This window comes from Cygnus olor, chromosome 2 (assembly GCF_009769625.2).
Source record: "Cygnus olor isolate bCygOlo1 chromosome 2, bCygOlo1.pri.v2, whole genome shotgun sequence".
In the NCBI taxonomy this organism is placed as follows: domain Eukaryota; kingdom Metazoa; phylum Chordata; class Aves; order Anseriformes; family Anatidae; genus Cygnus; species Cygnus olor.
Genome location: NC_049170.1, coordinates 12,970,949 through 12,993,611, shown reverse-complemented (window position 1 = coordinate 12,993,611; position 22,663 = coordinate 12,970,949). Strand labels below are relative to the sequence as shown.

At 36.3% G+C, this 22,663-nt stretch overlaps 1 long non-coding RNA gene across 1 annotated transcript; it reads right to left on the bottom strand.

Moving 5' to 3' along the window:
• Nucleotides 1-19,720: 19,720 nt before the first annotated feature.
• Nucleotides 19,721-21,578, bottom strand: LOC121065812. Its single transcript, XR_005817333.1, has 2 exons — nt 20,690-21,578; nt 19,721-20,555 (listed from the first exon to the last, which is right to left on the bottom strand). It is a non-coding gene; the product is annotated as an uncharacterized LOC121065812 (long non-coding RNA).
• Nucleotides 21,579-22,663: the final 1,085 nt, after the last annotated feature.

Sequence of the window (22,663 nt, the reverse complement as noted above, 5' to 3'; positions counted from 1 at the left end):
TGGGATAGCTCACGACTGAGAGCTGCCGTGGATGGTTACAGGCTCTTTATGAAGGACAGGCTGGGAACATGGGAGCTGCCTGTTACGTAAGGGAGCATTGGGGACACAAAGAGCTCTGTCTGGGATCGGAGTAGCCAGCTAACAGTTTACAATCCAGAATTAGCAAACATACCAACATGGGTGTCATTGAAGTGGCTGTTTGCTACAGACCACCCGATCAAGAAGATGAGACCTTCCTCAGAAAGTGGCACAAAGTTCAACTGGAGGTCAGGTACCAGTAGTATACCCAAGCGTAAATCGTGGGGTCAATACTGTTTACCTTCAATACTGATCAGGACAGTTGATGGGATAGAGTATATACTCAGTAAACATATAGATGATACTCAGCTAAAAATGCATGATATACCAGATGGTTTTGATGCCATTTAGATGGACCTGGACAGGCTGGGGAAATGGGGAACCTCAGGAAGTTCAACAAAGGGAAATGCAGAAGTCCCAAGCTAGGAGAGATGCAAAGACATACAAAAAACAAAAATGTGTGTGTGTGTGTGTGTTGTGGTTTTAACCCGGCCGGCAGCTAAACACCACACAGCTGTTCGCTCACCCTCCCCCCTCCCTCTCTGGGATGGGGGAGAGAAACGAGAAAACTGAGGCCTGTGGGTTGAATAGAGACAGTTTATTAGGACAGAAAATATAATAATAATAATAATATGTACAAAACAAGTGATGAACAATACAATTGCTCACCACCCGCTGACTGATGCCCAGCCTATCCCCGAGCAGCCAGCCCCCCCACCCCGGCTAGCCACCCCTATATATTGTTTAGCATGACATCAGATGGTACGGAATACCCCTTTGGCCAGTTTGGGTCAGCTGTCCTGGGTCTGTCCCCTCCCAGCTCCTGCTGCACCCCTAGCCTGCTCACTAGCAGGACAGAGCGAGAAGCTGAAAAGTCCTTGGCTTAGTGTAAGCACTGCTCTGCAACAATTAAAACATCAGCATGTTATCAGCACTCTTCTCATCCTAATCCAAAACATAGCACCCTACCAGCTACTGGGAGGAAAATTAACTCTATCCTAGCTAAAACCAGGACAGTGTGTGTGTGTGTGTGCGTGCACGTGCGTGTGTGTGACTTGCGCTCCCCTTTTAAATTCTAATAGCCTTTTCTTGAGGAGGAAAAACATGAGAGACAGAAGTATTTTTAACATCAAGACAACATAGAAAAGCTTAACATTTTTAATTTAGAAGTTTTATTTAAAATAAGTTTCTTTAAAAGTTCTGCTGTAGTGAAATATTTTAAAGTATTTTTAATGAAGACATTTCAGCAGTCTCTATTACAGGGAACACTCCATCCTTTTTGAAATGATACACACAACAAAAGAAGCTATTAGATGACCTTAAAAAGACTTTTGTATTTTGTTCCAAGTCAGATTTTGAGGGCTTTGAGTTTTGTCTTGTTTATGTAAAGCTAAAAGAGATCATTTACTGTTGGTCAAAATAAATTCTTCCTTATTCTGTGAAAAACACATATCTTATTCCACCTAAAACATTCGAACATCAATAATTTAAAAATTATTTAGACTTTATGAGGGTTTTTTTTTGAAAATTAGTTTCCTGAATCTAAAATGAAAAGCTTAAAGACACTCAGAAGATAGATAAAAACTTGTTTGAAGGCATTTAAAAAAAGCAGTAGTGTCAAACAGCAAACTTGGAGCTAGGAAGGAAGGGGTACATCATTTTGCACAGCATAGCTCATGAGGCCTCAGAGAAGGAACTGGACAGTAGCCAAAGAGCAAGTAAACAGTAAATTACTCACAACTCAGCAAAACTTTGAGCGTTTTGAAAACATTTTTCATAGTTATGGCTTATGGCTATTTTTGGATTCTCATAATTCCTTAGGATACACAAGGATCTACAGGAGTGAGTTTCTACTACATGTTGCCACATTTTTTACACAGTAATTGTGTGTTATGATTCTATAATTTATCTGGATCAGGGATAGAATTGACCAGGATGTGGAGGAAAAAGACAGGAGAGAAACTTTTGTGATCCTGAGTATCCTCTAAATGCATCCCCCTGCTCTGTTTGTCTCTTTAAAACATCTCTCTGCAAACATTGGCAATGTTTTTATGGCTGTGGTTTGAGCCTGGTTTTAATCTCATGCTTATTTTTTTCATAGCAGAATCATCTGTCTGTACCAGATCACAGAGAGGGAAAAAACAAGCAAACGCATTTATAGTTATTGGATTGAATAGTGCATATCTCTGTAGCAGAGATTAACTCTTGTCTGTTAATAAGCAAATAAACATGTTCTAGAAGTCTAAAGGAAAGAGCTTTATCACAAAATGACCAAGTAACCACCACATCCCTTTCTGGAGGACCTCTGCACTGGAGTAATCCCAGAGCTCATAAAATCATAGACTCATAGAATGGTTTGGATTGGAAGGGACCATTAAAGGTCATCTAGTACAACCCCCAAGCTCCATTTGACCTTGCTATTACCATGCTCTGTTTTAAATTACCATGTATTTAAAAAGTATATTTTCTGTAGAAATATACACATGCACACTGTTTACTATCAAAACTTACATTTCCATGGATTTTTGGTGTCAAAACTTTCCATCGTCCTGGAATTCCTTAAAATCACAACAGTATTAAATAGTTAAAAAGAAAATTTTGAAACCAGAATATGGTGAAAATTAGTTAAATTGATTTAGCAAAGTAACTGTCCATAAGCTTTCTGTTTGTTTGTAAATATAGATATTTGAGTTCAGTGACTGTCAGGGCATATAGAGTTAACTGAGACCATTCTTGTTTTCCTTATTTAACATGACTGATTAGTCACCATTAATTGTTCTGTTAGTAATCTTTGTTTCATTGATTGGGTGACTCAGTGTTATCCAATCATATAATGACATCTTCAGAAAAAGGCTAGAAGGCTGCAATACTAATTAATATGAAATATTATCCAATGTGCAGTACTACAGGCTAGTACTTCACTGAAATATAATTGCATGTCCGCAGCTGTTGGATAGGACATAAAAGATGATTATTTTTACTTTTGACATACACAGCAGCTCATACATTTCTGTAGAAACTCTTATCATTTTTTTGTTGTTGTTGGCATAATGGCCTCTTCTTTATATGAAATAAAGCTTAAATTTTAGTGTTAAAGAACCCTGGGATCTTAAACTCCTTGAGTTTTGGTGTTAGCGTGGAGCATGGAGAAGCAGCAGCTATGCCGCTAATTAAAGGCATATTGATTTGTTTGGCCTAATCTAATCATAGTCTTTATAATAAATCATAAGGTGTTTTGCAATTAGGAAATCCATACTAAATACCAAAAGGACTGCTATCTTTGTAACCTTATTAACTATGGCTTAATGCAAAAGTATTGTTCATACAGATGTATTTTATGACTTTTCATTCGTGCCTCATTCAGTATTTTAGTGGGATATATTACTCTGCTAAAAGTCACTTAGAATGTGTATACCTAATATAACAGTAATGTTTTTGTTCCCTCGGGAGTTTTCAAAATTGTATTTCTATTTACATGTTTTCCTCAATTGCCCACTGCCACAAGCATTGCTTAAAATCATAGCTACTAGAACTAACATCTAATTAGACATATATCATAAACTCAAATTTATAGTCCACACATAAACGTATGGAATGCTTGTGTTTGCATGTGGGAGACACTTTAAAAAAAAAGTCTTGTATGTGTACCTCCCTCTATATACTTGTCACCTTCTAAAAATCAGCGGGTAAAAGTAGTGTCATTGCTGGGTTTGGACAGTGTGAAGCTACGTCATTGCTACTGGTATCTAATAGGTAAACTGGTGTCACTGAAACAAAAAATTGTTTGTTCTCTACCAGTGATACCTTTACCTTTCCTAAATGACTGTTTACATTGGATAATTGTATAGGGAGAGTAATGATCAATAAAAGTTTTTCAGATGCATCTATCAGAAACTTCTGTGATATAAGAACAGAACAAGAAGTTGTAATACTAGAAGTTCAATGAGTTCAGTATTTCTCTGTTGCTGCTTCTTAACTCTCATTTTGAATATGGGTTGTAATACCTGCCTACATTGGAAACAATAGCAAAAACCACTGATTTCCCCCAAATAATATTCAACCATAGAATAGAAACACATTTAGCCCATATCCTATTTGATCCTAGGGAGGAGCACAATACTGGAAGCATACAGACTGTTTTTATTGGTCTTCAGCACTCTTGAACAAGGTATGCATTTTGATCATATAGGCCCCTCTTTGTTTCCCTAAAGGGAGCTTTCAGAAGGAAGTGTATCTAATATGCTTCTTCCAGTGACGGGGTAAACTATTTTTTGGTCTTGTTTTAAGGAAATAGCTTCTTACAGTGGAGCTCTTTAATGTCTCGTGAGAAGTGCATCAAATAGGGATTTCTATCTTCATGGAATACATCTATGTGCACTAAACCGTGCATAGTTCAGAAGAGAGAAGGTAATGACTTAATAAGAGCTGTTAATTCAAATAAGGGGATTAAAAGCCAATTTAGGAGCAATTCATTAAATCAGGATTTATGTTATAGAGTAAAAATTAATTGTGGTATTGAAAAAGAATACCTGAAATTAACGTTAGGAAAGAGACCATATCCTAATTTGAATTAGTGGTTCTTAAAAAATATAGAAGAAAGATTAAATGGTTCCAGTTAAGCTTTCAGATTCACTAGTTTAATATACCTGTAGGCAAAACTTGTTGCTGAGGTAGCCTAATTCTCATTTTCACTTTGTTACTGCAACAGTATAAAAATGGTCTGATCATGGGTGCAAAATCAATTTGCTGGAGCAATATGTAAATTAGAGACAGGATGAAAATCTCTGTAATATTATTGTATTGAGATTCTGATACGCTCTACATCAGCAAGTAAAGACAGAATTAAAACTGAAACAGTGCTAATACACTCAGTAACACCATCAGTTCATTCCATTGTGCGTTAGTGCTATAACTTAGATGTATAAAGAGTAGTCTGAGTCCCTTGACAGTAGATAATATCACCATTAATATATATGGTAAAGCTGAAATTGTGCTCACTCTTTACCTCTGAATATTTTGCTCTGGTAGATTAAGTCTTACCCTTATCACTATTGTAATACAGTTTTTTTGTTGATTTAGTTACATACTCAGGGGTATACTCTCCCTTCGAAAGGAGCACATAACTTCCATTAATGGTAGTGGCAGCCATGTGTGCATATCAAGAGGGGAATGTTCCCTTCTAGAAATTATATAGGAAGTCCCTAAGAGAATAATATTTTCTACAACTGCAGCATTACCCTATCAGAGTCTAAAAAGTTAGTGTGTACAGTAATTAAGAAAGCACAACAGGCAAATTCAAATTTCAAGAGTCTGGGTTTTATTGTTACAGATGTTCTTCAGAGGAAAGTCTGCTCAGCAGTTCCTTGAGTCATAAATGTTTAATTTTTAATCTATTTTTTATCGGTTTTGTGTAATGCAAGCTCCTTGTACGCCAAAAGAATTTTACAAGTGTTTTTTATTTCTTGAAATTTTAAAGTGATAGTGGTTGTTTAAGATTTCTCTTTTAAAAAATAATTTGCCCAATAAAAGAGCAGTGTTATTTTTAATTCTAAACATAGATTTATTTGCTTTTGACTATTCTCTGAATTTGGCAGCAAACAAGTATCACGGTTCATTTACTATTGTTGTTGTGTTGTTGTGTTTTGTGTTGTTTTTTTTTTCTTGTTGTTGTTTGTTTTCAAGTGAATTCTGGGACTTGACTCCCTTAAAAAACACCTATGTGACCTTAAAAACCTGTCCCATTTGGAAACGATCCTAGGCTACTAAGTCTCATTGTGAAACCGGGCTGCAGATGCCTTGAAAATGTCTTTGGGCTGTCAAAAGAAGATGAGGGTACACAGCACCCTGAAGGATCAGATCTGGTGAAGGATCAGATCAGGCACCTCATATACACTCCTCATTTATGTTGCTATTTACAGATCGTAGACTATTTGCACAGATTGAATTTTCTCCTGTGAAAACCATACAAGTTACTCTGCCAGTGTATTGTTGGATTCACTTTGGGTTACGTCATTTATTTGCATTGAAACTATCTATTTAGTAGGCTCAGGAACTCAAAACAATAGCTGTTTCAGGAGATATTTATCTTTTGTGATTCAAACAGCTGTCTTGTCTTCTCATACTTGCATGGCCATGTGATGTAGGTTGTTAGCTAACAGGAGCTGATAAAAGGTAAGCTGTATTTGAAAGACTGGAAATATAATAGCATAATGATTGGGGGGAAAAACTCCTGGTGATTTAAACTTATTTACATTTTATCTTCTGCCATCTGCTGTAAACCAGAAATAAACTCATCCACACAGTGATGTGTGTTCCAGTCACTCAGCCTACCAGACAGGAAATTACTGTTTTTGACTTTACAGAGTTAAATATTCCTCTGGCCACTGCCTGACCCAGTATAGCTCTCTTTATGCTAAGTTTAAAAAATATATATATCTTCCTTTTAATCTATAGAGAAAGGTCATCTATTATATTTTGTACAATACAATTAGCCTCTAGTCAACAGTGCAATACAAATAATAACCTACAATTAATTAATTATTCTTTGTTGGTTTAGATGGAATGTTTTCTTGGGGCAGGGGCGCGTATTTACTTATTTCTCAAAGGTGCTATAGAAAATAATAATAGAGTCCTGAGGAAGCAGTTTAGTATTTCAGAAATGCATGAGTACCTAGTTCACTTTGCTTTCCATGAGATTTAGATAACTGACTAATTCTGGATCCAAAATGGATGGGTCTGGATCCAAATTCCATGGGTCTTTCTGTGCCCAAATACCTTTACACATCTGTGTCTATATCCCACTGGCTTTTAGCTCAACATCAGGACATACAGTTAATACAAAAACCTATTTTTTAGATTTATTCTTTTGCAGTGAAGGTGGAGGATAATCAGGCTGGTGCAGAATGTGCCTGAGATGAGAGGACCTGTGTGCAGGGGGTTGTGATGCAGAGTCAATGGCAGCACCATGTACAACCTGGGACTCTCCACGCCTGGACAGGATGCAGCCATGCTCCACACCACCTGGTGCAACAGCTCTTACAACATCAGGACATGGATTGAGCATAATTGCCCTAGACTTGTTCACAGGCAAGAGTGCCATAAAGAAAATACTGAGGCTTATCTGTGGGATAATTGTGTGTGAGTGCTCAGGGCTAAAAAACAGCATTCTTGGCTATGCAGTAGGGAGCGTGGCCAGCTGCTAGGGGCCATCCTCTCTCGCCTTGTCATACCTGCTGATGTGTACCTGGGAATTAGCCTGACAGAGGCTGAGCAGGTTCTCCACAAGACCAGGGTGGACAGGGAAGAGAGGGTTCCCATAGAGAGCACACGTGTTGGGGCAGGAACGGGAAGGAGGACTGGGAGACCGTGCCTGGTGGCACCTCTTGTGCTATGAGATGAGGTGCTGGTGTTCACAGCTTGTCCCTCTAGACCACACTGTGATTGCCATGTTGTGATGGAGAGCATGCAGTTGAACACAGAGAGAGCAAAAGTGCACCCCTCTCCTGCGTGAAATGGATTCCAGCTTCAGCGCTGCACCTAGTGCTTTCAATCAAATATATTATTGGAAACTGAGCTGTAATAACATTTTAATATTCTCCAGTTATTAAAGTTAAACAGAGAGGAATAATCCTCCTTGGTAATCCAAAGCATTCAAAAATGAGAACCCCGGTATCAGAGGATTGGCATAAAAATTAAACTATTTATACGTGATAAGTTTTCGACTTCTTTGCATTCTGATTCTTACTTGCTTTTTCACCACTTCCAGATTTCACCAACTGCCATTAAGGCCAAACACTCCTATAAAAAGGAGGAAAAAAAAAAAAAGAGGTTAATGAGTTAAAAGCCAAAATACCTTGAGATTTTTTTGGTGAAAACACAAGGGGTAGCAGAAGTGTCACACATAGTTCCCTTGGAAAAGGGTAGTCTCTCCACATGGCTGCGTAAGCTCATGCAGCTAGGGTCAGGGACATCACTCACTCACAAAGCCAGCCCATTTGCCGACGAAGGCTTCTTTGTCTTGCTGTTGTGCCTGATTTTAGAAATGTTGACAGAATAGGAATGTTTTGTTTCATTTTTTCCCTTTCATGGGAAATGATTTCTGTGGGTTTTTGTTTTGTTGTTGTTGTTTAAATAAAAGTCCAAATATTTGATATTCAGAATTGTCTGAAAACTGAATCTTCTCCCCTTTAAAGAGACCCATGAGCCTTTGTGAAACATGAAATTAAGATAAGTAATGATCCATTTTGTTCCATAACCTGAGTTTGTAATTTATAATCACTCCTATTCCAAATCCTTCAGTGTTTTATTACTTTTTGAAGAGAAAGGAAAAATGCAAGAAACATGTAATGCAGATATACTACAAGGCAGAATCTGTCACTGCAGGGAATACAAGAAGCATAAAGCACAAACTGAAACCTCTGAGGACACCCTTTTTCCTCTCTAAATCTTGGATTCTTAACTGCCTCTAAAGTAAAAATGAAAGCACTTGGGGTTGTGGTTATGGAACATTTCCCACTAAATTTCAGACATTTTTCCCTAAAAGAGTAAAAACTCCTCCCCTCACATACATACACATACACACAGATACAGTGGTGAATTTATAGTTAATCTGCTTGTTCCTTTGGTGTTCTTGAAGGATCTGTTTCCATCCATCCTGCTTCTATCCCCACATTTTTTATGTAAATCTTATTCCAAATTCTTCTTTCTGTTCAATTCTACTTGTATTCCACATCACATTTAAGCTCCTCACCTTATAATTACCCACCATAGTTTAATTCCTGCCTATCTCTTTATTTCAGTTCAACAGCCAAGCAAATGTCCATCCAGTTGTGTCTACGCTTACTACATACACAGTCTGTGCTTTCACCCCAAGTTTTGCAGTTCCTCATTGGATGGCAGAATTTGTCCTAAAATATATTAAAACATATTTAAATCACTAAACCCTTTAGTAACAAATTTTGTAATTAACTGTGAAGAATTTTTCCCTATATTTTTCCCTAGACAAAAGCTCCAACACAGATAATAGATCTCCTAGTAACACCTGAATATCTTTTATACCATTGAATGTACACAGCTGGACTCAGTGCACTCCTTTGACTGATGGTGGTGGAAATATTGACTCTGGTAGTGAAAGATGAAAATACAATATACAATAACACAATACATCCTCTCCTTTTAGAAGTGATTTTCAAGGCTAGATATTTAGTAACTGCTATAAGAGCTGTTCATAGATCAATTTTTTTTTTTGTTCCGTGTCCTTCAGAAAATGACCTTGCTGCTAAGAATGAATAAGGCAGCACATATGTTCCTTTAGACATGCTGAAATAAAAGGAATATCCTCACACATAATGCTCTTTCTTCATGCATATTTCTATATAGCACTATAGCTCACACCTGTAAATCACAAGTTTATTACCCATCTGGATCACATCCTGCACCCACTGAAAATAAGAACAAGTTTTCACTTCAACAGAATTTTCATCTGATGACCTTAGGTCCAGGTCGTAAATGGTAATTGAGTGCATAAAAATGAATACTGTGAGTTAGACACCTAGACCCCACAAATCCCACTTGCCTGGAAAATTTCTCAGTGTCTTCTGTAGGCATATGTATCGGCTCATGGCTCATTTCCAGACCAGCAAAAATGTTAGAGGAAAAAAACATCTTTTGTGTGGATGAGCTTGCATTACTTTAAAATAAATAAATAAATAAATGATTAATTATGACAGCTTATATGACCTATTTCCTGACTGAACAGCATTTCCTGTATAAAACAGTATTTTCTAGTGAATCTTCACTAAGACTTAAGAATCAAAAAATATATATATATAAAAAAAAATTGGTATTTATCTGTATTGGGCCCTGATGTCACATCATATTTACACATCAGTCTTTTGAGTAGGGTTTCCAGATTCATGTGGATGTTTTCAGACGTAGCTTTCTCACCAGTGTTGTGTATTGCTTGCTTCAAAGTTTTTGTTTTTTTGTTTTTGTACATATCCATGCAATAAAGCTGTATCACCAGAATATTTGAAATATTTCAGTTGTGACGAGGAATTAACTGAAGCCCTCCATGCCTCAAATTCTCCATAGTGGCCTGCTTATCTTCTGTGCCAGCTGTCCCTGAGGAGGGCAGAATCTTCTTTCTTTTCCTGGTCTTTCAGGTCTTCCAAACTGGGAGCAAAAGCTCTACCACTGGTTGGTATCCCTATCTCTGCTGGACAAAAGATTCACTTCACCAGTCATAAACTGGCTGAAATACTTTTCTTGGCTCAGCCTGCACTATTTGGAAAGAGTGCAGGTGTCTGGAAACACCTCCACAGGGCAGCTCCTATCCCATAGTAGCATGAATTGCTGAAGTGAAATGCCTAAAATTCTGATAAGCTTTATTCAGGCTGATCTTTGTATTCATCATGTTAAAATTTGTGTCATGTTCAGTCATTCATTACTTCAGTCACCTCTGCCTTGTACTGCTGTGTTTCTTAATGGACTAAGGTTTAGAAACAGGATGACTGTGGATACATTCATTGCACCATCAGAACTGGTAAAAAAAAAAAAAAAAAAAAAAAAAAACAGAAGCAAGTAGGTTAAGGGAAATAAAAGGACAGGAAATAAAGCATGAAGGTACAAGGTACCTGACATTACAAAATCAAGTTTCTTCACTTGGGATGTGATTCACCTAAGCGAACCTCAGGCATCCACGTTTTGCCAGTCTTACTGGAATCTCTCTTATCATAGTTGCTGAGTGAAAAACATTTTAGGGCGTGAGTCATCTGACTTAATGCAGACATCTAACTAACTTTATTATGCCATAAAAATACCTGTCACAAAGAAGGAAACTAATGTAAGTAGCTCAAACATAGATGTCTCCACTATGGAAGTGTACATATGGTCAGATGAATCCTCTCCACAGCATGAAAAATACCTGCACAGCATAGAATCAGAACTTGAATCCTTTCTTGTGTGAAAAGGATATATGCATTGTAGAATAGAGATGACTTTGGATATAACAGCTTTATTTCGTATAACTAAATCAACCAACAAACAAATATTTAAGAAAAGCATGCTTATTTGTCAAAAGCTAGAAAAAGTGTTCTGTTTTCATATAAAAATCTTTATTCTCTAGACTGAGGTTATTCCTATAAAAAATAAGAGTATTTTTTGTTTTGTTTTGTTTTGTTTTCTGCTGTGCTTGTTCCATATTTTTTTCAGGGATATATTATTACGACATTTTTCAGATGTCAGTAGAGGTTTCAGGTATTTTCAGAATTAAGTACCAAATCTCTCATGTTAATCAAGGTCTGCGCCTTCACTCCTTCAGTTGATTTAAGAAGCTTGGCAGTTAGTCTTACAAAGGACAGAGTGTCAGAAATGCTGAGCACTGCAGTGATTAAAAAGAGTGGTAGCAATTCTTAGGACATCAAATAATACAACCAGAACATTATGTGACTAATAACACTACAGCTATTTTCAAAAAGCAGGTATGTTCACATCTCTTTTGTTTTCTCTTTACTTTTGCTTTCTTAAAAAATATTAAATATTAGTGTGTGTTTTTTTTCCTACTGCTATGAATATATGCCTTCTGCCCACTGCACAGAAATACCTCACCAATGTACGAATTCATTTTAAGTGGACTTTTTATCCTGCTCTCACCCTTTCTGACAATATTTTTATTAAAATGTTTTACACATTAAAAGAACAGATAAGACAGAAAAAATGCCCTCAAAATATTGGTTTATTATCACAAACATATTTTATATACATATATACATGTTCTGCTGTTTAATATTTTTACATTGAACTATTATTAAATATTTTGTAATCATAAGCAGAGAGGTGATGATGTCTTTCCTTCATGTATCCCCCTACTCACAACTAATACTAGTAAAATCTAGAGAGACAGACTTGTCAAGAAGTAAAGTGAGAGGAAGCAGGAAAACAAGAGAGAGTAGGAGAAAATCCAGGCATTTGAATTACTTCTTGGAATTTTTTTTGGAGTGATAATAGATAATAAATTGTAACTATTGTGCACACATGCTCATAAACATACAGTATGTAATCTATTCCTTTAGAGAAAGAGTATGTGTGTGAATATATGTACACTTTCCTACATAATTTTATATAAACTGTAACAGTATCATCATATTTACAGCAATTTTTGTAATCTATGGTTGTTAACTCTGGCAGGTTTCTCAGTAAAAATTATTTATAAGCCTACAGCAAATGTAGGGCTATGTTCAATTCATTTTACCCATTACAGGTAGCTAAATAGGTTACATGAGTTCACACTGCAGTTAGTGGGGAGAGAGGGAAAGAGAGAGAGAGAGGTGTTTCCAGTAAGTGATTCATATCATCCAAAAAGACACATGAAAAATAGATGGGGTGAATTGCTTCTGTCTGTAACTTTGCTAGCTGTGGATTCACTTGAAGGTGTCTGCATTTAGGTGAGTGATTTAACACTAATGAGTCATTGAGATGATAGATATATTAATGAAAAATAAATACTTTCTTTATACAAGATTATATGTTTCTTTTAGGTAATCCTGTGTTTCACAGTTATTTTAATGTTACAGCTGCCTGTGCTTTGGGCACTATCACCATAGTAACTAACTAACTGTTAAACCAAGAGTTCAAAAGTCAAGACAGAGATTTTCCAATACCATAGTTTACAAACAATTCTGTCTTTTTAGAGCCACAGTTGAGACAGTCAGCAGTTTTCATGCTTTCCTTATTAAAAAAATAAAAAAGTAAAAAAAATAAAAGAGAGTTAAAACCTACTTTTCAAGTACAAATTTACTCAGATTACTTGCTTCCAGAATAAGAAACTTTGCTGCAGAAAAGTCTTCAAATATGGTACAGTTACACATTATTTATACTTGTAGTTCTCTGACTTTCTTGGGGTAGAAATAATTCCAGTGACTGAAGGTGACCCTCACACTTACTAACAATTTAACTGTTTTCTCTCTATAAATATTTCTGATTCGACTGTTTTTTTCCCAACTGTATTAGTTGTTTCTTAACTTTTTCAATTTAGTTGTGTTTTTTTTGAGTGTTTAGTGATTTTGGAGGTCCCAGCATACTGAGTTCATTTAGAGATTTCTCTGAGGCTTCTGATTTTCAGGAAGAGCTGAATAAATCACAAGTCATAGATTAAGTGTTGCTTGAGTGTATTCTATAGGTTGTTCGTGACTTGCTTGCAATGAGAAATGGATAATTTGGACAAATCATGCAGTGTTTTTTGGCACCTCTGTCTAGGGGTGTTTTGCTTCCTGTAGAAGCTTATGAAAGTGTAAATCTTCTGTCCCTAGGTTCTGTAGCTTGATTTGAATACATCACTCATAAGCCTTCAGGCTGGGGCTTTATATATGTGATTCATGTTTTCTACATTAATAGGATACCTATCCAGAGCTGCCACATGCTTACCTCTTTTTCCATGCAGACTTAGCATGCAAGATTGTACACCTGGCCATTAAGTACATCTGGTTTGAAACTATTTATCATGATGCTCAGAAGACTAGGTGTACACATGGCATCTTTGTTTCCAGGTGAAAAGAAATACAATTCATGTTATTTGCAGAAAATGCACTTGTAAGGGAACTGCCTACAGCTCCCTTTCTCACACATGTGATGTATGTATTTGTCACCCTGACCTTTCAGGATCCTGTTCAAATGGATCAACACAGGATGTAGCATAGGCTTTTAGCTTTGGGAGTCATCACATTAATTCTGGGCCAGCATCTGCATGACATCCACGGCACGACCACAACTAAAGTGACTTAAGGATTCCAGTGCCCCTTCCTGCAGTAACCAGCTGGGTCTGCCAGCATCCACTGCATTGGACCCTGAGGGCTCCACACTGTTTTCTTTTACTTATTCAGTTACACAGGGATGAATTAACACAGAATGAGTTTTACAGCACAGTTAAACTTTCACAATGTCTAAAGTTCATATTTTTTTATTTTTTATTTTTTATTATTTTATATTTTTTATAATTTTATAATTATATAATAATAATTATTAAAAATATATATATATTTAAAGCTAGAAAATTCTCAAACCGTTGTCTAAATGACAGGGACTCAAGCACTTGAGATGAGCAAGCAATGCAATTCAGAGAAAGATAAGGAATGTTAGTGGTTTTGAGATACTTTATCCCATTTGTTAAAAATAAATGAATGAATAGATTAATCAATACAATTTAACCTTTTTTTACTCTAACTGTGCTAAAGTTAAATGATAGATACTTCTTTATGTACACACATTTCTATTCTATTATCTGTTTAACTGGTCATCAGCAGTACTGTTATTTAATGAGAATGAATTATCAGTTGTCTTCCCTTTAAAGATGTAGCCTGCTGTTATCTTTTACCTTCTATTTGAAAACATGGATCTCATAGTTCACATTCTTCTTTTGTAAGTTATTCTTACCGTGCTGTAACAGAGAATTCAATAAACAACTTAGAGATTAATAAATTATACTAGAGTTTTCAAAAGAACCTAAAGAAGGTGGTTGTTGCTTTCTTGGGAAAACAAAGAGGACATGGCTGTCTAATTCTTCTAGTCTCTGCTGAGAGCTCAAATTCTGATTTTGTAAACAGGAAACCTTAAGAAACTTTAACAGGAAAATGTTCTGCAAGCCTGCCATTTTAACCATAGTTGAGCCTATGAGCATCTGGATTAGAATCCTGAGGTATGTAACAAGAAACCTTCAGCCAAAATTTGAATCAAACAATCTCCACAGCACTCTATACCTGACTCTGCTAAGCATGGAGGGGGACACACCATACACAGGAAAGCACCTTGTCTCTTGTTCACTGACATACATACACAGCACAGAAATCTTTCAAAGGAGCATGATGGCTGGATAAAGGTCAGCAGTCCTAAAAAGGCCACAAATACTGTTAAATCAGTTTGGCTTCAGAGAAGACACATCACCCTATCAAAATTTTAACTCAAGCAGCTCTAATTGGGTTTGCTGGCAATGTATGAGGCCAGGTTCCCAGATTTAGCAAAATTCACTGTATGTACTTGCTTAAATTTAAATCAGCAATAAGACTTGATACTATGGGGGGCTGGGTTCTTTCTTCTGGACATGTGTTTTCAGTTAGGGTTGAACTCTTCTCCTCCTTGTGCTGAAGTCCTAAAGCATCTTGCTGTGGCAGTAAATTTTGCAATCTGCTTATTAAAGGAGCATGTAGACATTCTATATGATCTGAGCACTCCTCTTATTAAAGTTGTCATTTGTTGACAAATGGGCCACAATTATAGTATTTGTAAGAACATTACATGTTCATTGTGCTGACATGCCTAATTACATAATTTTATATATATATATATATATTACTAAGCAAATCAGAGGGAATAGTAATGGTGGATTTGGATAAGCAAGTAAGAAAATCGAAGTGACTTTATTTAAATGATAATGGTAGAATGTGCATTATGAATAACTATTAGGTAATGAAATATATTTATTTGATTTTTGTGGTACAAAGCAGACCTCATACTGAGATGCAAATGGCTCAAGGCCATTTCACAACATAAAATAGCTATCCAGATTAGGGGAGGAGACCTGCAGGATTCTGGGTTGGCATCCAACCAACTCAATACAGACGTCTTTTATTTGTCTAAAGAAACAGAGCTACAATTGTTCATTTATATAATCCTCCACTTACTGTCTTGAGGTTTTTGCACTCAAACAAGAAGATATTAGGAAGTGGTTCTCATAACCAAAAGTAAAAACAAAGAAGAAAGGTCTGATGTCTGGATTTAAAAACACCTTCACACAATACATTTTTATGGGTTGTGGAGATACTGGCCTTAGACAAACTTCAGAAGCCTTTGTTTCCTGAGGATATCTCAGAAATAACACCAAACACGGAAGTCCTGCTCTAAATATTGGGGGATCAATGTGTGTAACCACATTAACTAAGACTCGGGTTCTATTCTTGGCTATGCCACTATGAATCCAGAGCTATTCCATTAATCTCAATTTCAGATGAAGGAAGAAAACAGCTTTGGAGTCTGGTACAGTATAAAACATGGACTCACTGTTGCCTTCTACAGAAGACAATATATCCTCTTGGTACACAGACATAATTTGCCATAGTGATGATGGGCGACTGCTCCAAGCAAATGTTGAGTGTAATTTGCAGAAGTTAGTTAATTTTAAGTAATATTTGTGTGTGTGTGTGTGTGTGTGTGTAATTAGTGCAAAGTACTCAGATGTCTTCTTGTTGGAAAGCCAATACAGTATCTAAAAAAATGATCTAACAGTTCCTGTGCCATCCAATTGGTGTATGAAATCAATGTTGCAAAGATTTTCTAGACAACTGCAAGAGCTATGAGCTAAATTAGGTTCAGAAAATGCACCTGAGCCAGCTTCCACAGCAGTCAGTGAGAACTTCATTAGTAAAGTTGCCAGAAATGGTACTGGGTTATATGGTCTCAAAAATTTGATGGGGACATCTGCATGAGGCTTTGTTTGTTTGTTTTTTGAAAGGATCCGTGAGAATAACAGATCTCAGATTTGCAAAAGCCTGAGCAAACAGGTGGGTTTTACATTTAGCTTTTAGTGTGGCAAGTAATCACTCTTGTTTCTTCACAGCAGCAGGAAACTGATGTAAGATTTGTCTGATCCAGCTAAATGAATATACTGTTTTATTTCTATAATAACCCATTTTATTTCTATAATAACCCATGATAACTATATTCCCTAAGAAGCCAGTTTTTTAAGTAGTTTCAGGATCATATTTCAGACATATTACTCATTTACATATTTTTAAAGTATGTTTAAAATATATTTTCTTAAATGGCTTAAAATTTGACTAGTCATTGCCTATGAAAAAAATAATAAATCAGTATGAAGTAAGGTTTTCACTTGAACAGTATGAAATTTAGATATTATAAGTATCAATATCCATGAAGCCACTACTATGTCAACAGTATATTACTATATGAAGGGTGACATTACCACTGTAGAACTAATATATTTATATATATATATATGTATATATATATGTATATATATATATATATATATGTATATATATATATATTGCTGGAAGCAGTTCAGGTATTTTTGCTCTATTTGCACAATACAAAAATAGCCTAAATACATTTTTAATGCAATCAGCTGAATTCCGTAAATCCAAATTGTGTGCTAACTGCTCATGCTGATTAGTGTGAAATATTAATTTGCACTAATCAGCCTGAGGCAAGGGAAGCATAATAAACTTGACACATACATTTCACGCTTTACTGTGTTGGAACTGTTTTACAGCACAGTCCCTGTAAACAGTGTTGGTGCTGTTATTTATGTCACAGGGTCCGTATATTCAAGGTGTGCTTGGAAAAATTTCCTTAGCTGATGCTTCAGCTAGCTCAGTGTTTTGAAAACCCTGGTCTTTCAGAACTGATGGTCTGCACCAGCTAAATGTTGTCAGAAGCATTTGTCTCTGCAATGAGCCGGAGCATCTGATTCCTGCCCTAGCAGTTTCTTGGCTAACTCATTTACATTCACATTCCCTCTGCTCTCCATGTACCAGGGTGCAATTAGGTTCCACAAGCCAATGGCTTCATGATTCCCTTTACCTGAAACACATGCATTTACAAAAATATAATGTTAGGCCTAACGAAATAGGCCAGCTACTAAGCAAACACAAAAGAGAGCACCAACATGTCAGGTTTTATATATTGTGTTTGAGGGTCACTCTTTGCACTCCCATCTCAGTCTTTTGCAAAACAGAGCTTTCAATTCCTGTTTTCATGGGTTAGCATTACCCACAATCTGATTTAGCAAGCACACCCTCCCCAGACACTATGTTATGCCATAAATCCATCATGAAATGTGATAAGCACGGTCTCCTTATCTCTAATACATGACTAAACATGTAGTACCTTAGACGCTGTGAAAGTGAGAACCTGAGCAAAGGCTGGAGGGGAAATGAAATCTATTATGTGATTTAAGACAATTATGTGCATGAGTGAGAAGGGATAATCAGTGCAGGTAAACCTGTTGCTCACCACTGCCTGGGTCATCCATGTTGTCTCTTTACTGCTGTCTGTACATAGCTCTGTCAGGTTCTCGCTGGGGTCACAACCCTGCAGAGCACAAAGGATAGACATGAATGAAAAGTGTGGTGAAAGTTACCATTTGGTTGAACTGAAAAATTGCAAAACTGAAAAATTTTTATCTTCCTTTTAATGATAAATTACCCCAGGAGACAACCATGTGTATGCTGTGTTCACTGCTGTTGTTTTTTAGTTAGTTAGTTAGTTTGTTTGTTTGGTTGGTTGGTTGTTTTAATTTCCTTTCAGAGAGGTGTTACAAGTGAGATATAAAATGTGAGTCACCTAGCTTGTCACAAAGAAGAGGGCATCCCCTGTGTTGTACCAACAGTTAACATGGAAAAGTTTGAAATTGTGGTGTGATACGTTTGCATATGATGAATGTAATCTAATAAAACAATGGAGTTATCTCATATGTTCTGCTCCCAAAGTACTCTCAAAGTACTCATGACAAGCTCATTGATCCCAAAGAAACCAGCAACTGCCATTTACACATAACCAGACATACTTTTTTTTTTAAGAGATATTATATGCTCAACAATACCAATTTGATTAGTTATTAATGCTTCGTAGAAGCATATGGAATTTTTCTTTTATAAAAACATAAAAGGTGAATTTGAAACTTGAAACAGGTTGACAGTGTCAGTTCTAATAGTAAATGGCCACATACATCAAGGGCCACATGAAAAATGTACGGCATTCATTGGTTCTCTTTAGCTTTGAACAATATCTTTAGACTTGGAACAAATTTCATTCTTAGTTTCCTTTCCCCATCTCTGAAGATTTTCTCTGTGTATACATCAAAGGAAATTAAAAAAAAAAAAAGTAATTGTAATTGTATGTGTACAGATGTTCAGTTTGGGATATATTTTTAACTTTTAATGGTCTGCAAACAGACTCCAAAACTCTCTTAAATATCTTTGATGCAACCATTTATCTATGTATTTCACTCCACTATACTGAACTATAAAGTATCTAATCAAAAAGTGAAGCCAGTGTTTTATTAGGTATGTTTAACCTGAACAAACACAACTCCATTCTTTCATTTTTCACAACTCTGTCAAGTTTTATAAATTAAATATAGTGTGGCAAAGTCATCTGCATGGATGAAGATTTAAGAATACTAGATATTGCTACTTTTATCTCTTCTCTCACAAGAACATTCCACTTAAGTCCTTGACAGCTGGATGAAAAGGAAAAGGAAAAAAGAGGGAGGGAGGAAGGAAGATTATGGCCCTTAAATGCATTTTTACCTCTGCACTGGGGAGAATTCCATTTTTGGAAAAATGTAACATTTTAGTCCTGACCACTCATAACTCATTATATATGCTCAATAACTGCATTCCTCTGTCAGAATTCATTTGTGTGATTATACCTGGAGAAACTTTAATTCTGTTTGTGGTTTCAACTTATCACATCTCTATATTCTCCCTTTTTAATTCTGACTTTTTCATCAACTAAACATTTTCTTTCTTTGCAAGTATTCCATCTCATTTTATCTTTTTCTTCCTCTTTTAATAAGAGCCAACGAGAATTCATCTGAACAGAATTTCAAGACTTAATTTTACAACAAGACTCTTCTCTAATGTTACACACATTTTTATTTACTAAATTAACATTAAGTGAGATAGAGAATATTCAGCAACTTAGAGTTTTAAGCTCTTTTATTTTTATTGCTATGGGAACAAAGCAACATATTAAGTTTTTCAGTTTGGGGTTTTAAGTTAGTGTGTTATATATAACAGTATAGGCTCTTTTGATTTATTTAAGCATTTATACTTTTTATAGTCAAGGCAAAAGGTAAACAACATAACATATGCATTTTGTTAAAATACACAATTGAACCTTTTTCCTTAAATTTATTACTATTCATAGGACTGGCTTCATTGTTTTAGGTTCTGTACAAACACTTAGGAAGAGACAGCAATTACTCAAAAGCACTTGTAATCACACTTATCTGTAGTTAATTAATTAAATTAAATCAAGAAGAAATCATTGTAAAATAATTTAGCTGAATCCACCAAGGCTTTGCACCCTTTTAGCCTCATGTGTTTAAAAAGTAATTTTGTTTCACTGATGCAGATTGTGTTTAAAAATAAGATTTAATCATACAATACAATAAGGCTCCTGCAAACCTCCACGTTTGTACATAACATACATTAGAGGAAGAACATGGGTCACTATACAGAAATGGGTGTCTAAGTCTTCAATCATTTAAACATCTTGTCTAAAGAAGGCAAGTCAAGTTCAAAGCAGAGAACAATGGAAAGAATCCCAAAACAGGAAGTATCTGTTACAGGCATTAGAGATGCAGTAGATGATCCAGGTGCAGTCACATGCTGACCAGGAAAGCATATTAGGCTTTGTTGCACAGAATAACAAATCCCCAAAGCATTCAGCTTGATATGCAGCTGCAGAGTACAAGACAAACAAAAATTATTCCAGCAATAAAAAAATACAATAGAAATCAAAGGATATAGTTCTGCTTCTAAAAATAACACTACTCATTAGACTTCACCTAACAGGCAATATGCGGTCTACTTACCATGATTTAGAGATGATGTGAATATAAACTACACCAGTGCCTGAAGGCATGCAGTGTTTGGCAGGAGGGATATAAATTTTGGTGTTTATTAGCACCAGAATTAAAGAATAAAGGACTGAGAATGTAATGAGCCAATATAATTATTTCTTAAATGTCTCCATTTTGTGGACAGATTGTTATAGAGTGCACAACAGTGACTAGGAGAAAAATAAGTTCATGTAACACAAATGAAGGAGGAAGATACAGTTTACCAGAAGGCTTCCAAGACTACTGGATCAATTGAATTTACACGTTGAAAAATGCACACACAAACCCTTTCCCCAAAAGCAGGATTAAGATCTTGCTCAACATTTTGCCTAGTTAAGAGCAGTCCCCTTTCACCAAAGAAAGTCAATCAATCAGCTTCTCACATATGGTGAAAAAATCTGTTTTGGGAAGTGGGGATCCAAAATCATAAGGGAATGAGCTGGAGGAAGGGTGATGAGAGAGTACCCTGAATCCCCACTCTGTGGTGAGGGATCCAGCAGCCACAGGGAAGTTGGTGGCTCAGGGGGATAAGCAGCTGTGGGGCTGCCAGCCAAGCACACCCCTGTATGCCAGGAGTAGGTCTAAACACACAGCCCTGCTTCATTTCCTCCTCTTGAATTCTCAGAATTCTCAAAACACTAGTGATGGCTTCATGCCATACCATCCTCTGTAAGCCAAAAATAAAAAATAATAATAAAAAAAATGCAGTACATGTGCGTTGACTGTCACCAGGGTTGCAGAAGTGGAAGGATTTTCTTCTGATGCAGTGATGAAGTCTGTCTATGTAAACATTTTCCTCCAAACTAGAGACTGGTTGGACAAAACAAACTCTAGCAAAGTAATCACAAGGCTGTTTCCAATAGATAGGGAAAATAAAACATGGAAAATATTACTGGAAACAGAAAAAAAAAATCACAAAAATTCAGCTACAGTCTAACTTCTTTCTCTGAAAAGGCAAATGAAAGCCTTTTCTGTTGGATTGACCTGATCCTCTTGTGAGAGGGGTTGAGTCAGACATAATGCAAGAGCAATGCCAGATTATTATTGTCATATGAGAAGCTGCCTTTCCCTCTGTGACTGGTCATTATGAGCTAAAATTCATCAAAAGACTGAGTGAGTTTGAAGTTTGCCACAGCTGGAATAAAAATATCACACAAGGTTTCAAAAACAGCAGCCTAAATATAGATAGATTTCTAAATAAGTATAACCTGTTTTCAAAAATGTGCTGTTCTGTCAGCTCCCACATGAGAATCAGACCAAATCTACTTCATTGCTTCAGTAGGGATTCTGTAAGCCAAGTAAAAGCAGCAGCTTTTGAAAACTTCATCTCTGCTTTGATTTCAGTAGCTTTTCCCTTTCAAGTTAAGCACTTCAAATTCAGTCTATGAATACAGTAAGTGTACATTCACAAGTAGGTACACAGGAGGAAGATCAGTTTATGAGTTATCTGTCAATAAATGTCTCCTACCACAAAGGCTTACCTGCTCTAGCCAAACTAAGTGGGGATCTGAGAGTTGTGCTTATCTCAGGCTGTGTCCCATCTCACCTTGACTAGAAAGCAGCGGGGGGAAAGATACCCAAGCACCAGATTTACCAGAGCAGTTTTGGCAGATGAAGAAGCTCTTCCTCATTTCTATAGTGATTTGCAGACATTACATTAAACAAGTTGAAAAGTAGAGAAAATGGATAACAAATGCTCATAAAGCCCAAGCAATCACCCAACTTTTTGAACTGCAGTGTAAATTTTGATTAATGCACTGAAACCAGCAGTGTTAGTTCTAACACAAGAATTGGTGCTTGTGATCTTGCAAGATGCCGTATGGCCTCAACTCTGTCTTCAGACCACATTCTGGTAGTCAGTACGCTGAACCTGGTCTTGTATTATTTGGAAAACAGGAAATGAAAAGGAAATTTCAGAGAGAGGATTTCCTCAAGGAAGGGAGATTC